Genomic DNA, 2500 nt, shown 5'->3' on the forward strand with positions numbered 1-2500 from the left:
TCAACCAGAAATCAGTTGGCTAGTTCAAAGGTCAGACTTTAGCCAGCTGCGGCTGGAGCAGACACAAACACATCTCTGCAAGACAGATATTCTTGAATTGTTTTTCCCTGATAGTCGGGCAATTCGGAATATCCGGTGGGCTGAGTAGCTATGTTGAAAGTCACGCTTCACTGCGTATGGGAAATTTTGATTGACAACTCTGTCCCCTGGGGTCCACGAGGACTACTCTGATTGGTCTAGCTCAGCGACCCGTTTTTGGGTCGCTAAAATTGGCGCCAATCAAGTATGAAAAGTCCTTCGTTCCGCGCGCCATCTACATGAGACGAAGGACTTTTCGAAAGTCTACACGATTACCAATGGTAAATCACAGTCGCTCCTTTCCGAATTTTTTTCGGAGAGCGGGCGGCTGTACACAGGCTATGGGTTTTGAAAGTGTAGGATACGGTCTAGTTAATGCAGGAAGTTTTAGTTCGAGAAAAGCGTGCATTCTATTGTTGACTTGAAAGACGTTGATAGAAACTACAAAGAAACAAAAAGCGAGACAGAAGAGACAAACTTATCACAATCGTTTGTGGAAACGCGGCCCGTGATGCTCCCCTTCAGCAGCAAATGTCTTCTATTTGCTCGAGACGATTTTTGGATTGTAATGTTTATAATCAATTTTTCAAGGGGGAGCCCCTTCGTTTCTATGCAATAAACTGTTTGCTGTTTCATTTGCGGATAGCAAACTGAAGAATTTTACTTGAACTAATTCGAAATTCGCTTTGCCTTTATTACACATCTGTATTTTCATACAGCTTGCACTGAAAAAAAAGAACTTGTAATCTCTGTTACAAGAGAGGTTAAGCATGACGTTTACGGCAAACGGGAAACCGCAGGCTCCTGCTTGTCATAAAAGCGTGAAAATTCTCTCTTTTTAACTTGTCTCGTTCCTTTGAGATCTTGCTTGATATCTGGAGCTAACAGGACAGAAATGAGCTAATATCAAGCAGGGTTCTTACATTTTTGGGAAAATCCTAATTTCACTCCGACGTTTGCCTTTTGGCGTAAACGTCATGCTTAACCTTTCTACATATTATTTATCATTTCGCTCGTTACCCGCCTGTGCCTTATTTTCCCCACATAATACACCTTTAAAATGTCACGTTTTGTGGATTCATTTTTAGCAAATACATCTGGCAATATGGAAGACCGCTTCTCCCGGTAGACATAAAGCTATGTAGCCTAACACAGTATCCGTTTAGAGTAAAGTTGGGGACCATCAGAGCTGAGATTATTATCATTTACCATTTTGCTGCTTCGATATATCTGCTGAGGCTCAGGCACACAGCATAACTTAACTGTAGCTCTTGATAAAGGTTGCCTTACCTTGCGATAATCGAAGACTTTCTCGGTTAAGGGAGGATAAGAGAGTGAACTTTCGGGTGGAGGCTTCCTATGGCGTCAGATTGGGGACAAAATAGGAATTTACATTTCGTGGCTTCGGAACTTCCAACACACGTCGAAACCTCTTCTTCAGGTCATCAATTTGGTTTCTTCCTGGCGTCGGTTTCGTGGTTGGATCGTGATGCTCTGTTCGTATCGTCGTTGTCTTCTCTTCGTGTCGTCGTATTGCTTTGTTGGCGTCGTCATGTTGCCCGTTTCGTTGTATTGCTTTCTTCGTGTCGTCGTGTTGTCAATTATTATTTCGCCGAATAAGTCGGCGGTGAGTAAACTTTTCCCGGTAGGTACGTTATGTATGGGACATCTATTGTGTTCTCCTTGGCAAGGCTCTTATCTTCTACTTTTTTCTTGGGGTAAATTTGGTGAGCTTCATCCGTGGAAAACTGAGTTTGTGGCTGTTTTGGCAAGGATACTTGCAATGTCTCGTGTAACCATGAACTTGTTAATTTCAGTGGTGTTAACGTGTTTATGCAAATATATTGCGCGGTGCTGTGTTTCCTCGCAGTTAGGGGGCTCAAAAATTCAAGGAAAACAATAAACCAAGTCTTTCCATTGAATAGTCCCTTATCAAAATGTTTGTTTTTCACACAAACTGTGTCCGTCCTGTAGAAATTGGAAGGGTCCGACTTCGAAAAATACCATGCGAGCAAAGGCACAGGTAGCCACTACAAGAGATCGTCGCTCAAACCTCGCCAGTTAAGTCCGCGTTTTCATCGGGTTCTGGATAAGAGGATCAGTTTAGCGTTTAAATGGTGATACAAATTGCTTTACTGTCTCTGCCGTTATTTTTTATTATACGGAAGAGAAACTGTTGCAACGCTTTTTCCAAAGCGTTAAACGCTGGCAATAGCCCTTTTCACGGTTAGTTTTTCTCATTTGCATTACAATGTAATCTAACGTGGATGCGAGGCAATTTCGGGTTAAAACTACAAAATAGCCCGAAATTGCCTCACATACATACTAGATTATATTGTAATGCAAATGAGACCACAAATAGGACCGCAATGCGTACTTGTGTGGGATTTTAAGTGCTAAAATGTGTTAGAGGCAACGCGCT

General features: G+C 42.2%; 1 protein-coding gene across 2 annotated transcripts in view; it reads right to left on the reverse strand.

Moving 5' to 3' along the window:
- LOC138035561 (uncharacterized) overlaps window positions 1-1616 on the reverse strand; it is a 25250-nt gene extending 23634 nt beyond the window's left edge. Inside the window, exon 1 of one of the 2 annotated variants that reach the window (XR_011129611.1) lies at window positions 1369-1615. The gene's annotated coding sequence lies outside the window, so the exon portion shown is untranslated. Of the gene's footprint in view, window positions 1-1368 lie in introns of both variants that reach the window. The other variant, XM_068882209.1, reaches the window with a different exon arrangement.
- Between the last annotated feature and the right edge of the window lie 884 nt (window positions 1617-2500).

Source organism: Montipora capricornis, unplaced genomic scaffold, assembly GCF_036669925.1.
Source record: "Montipora capricornis isolate CH-2021 unplaced genomic scaffold, ASM3666992v2 scaffold_422, whole genome shotgun sequence".
Taxonomy (NCBI): Eukaryota; Metazoa; Cnidaria; class Anthozoa; order Scleractinia; family Acroporidae; genus Montipora; species Montipora capricornis.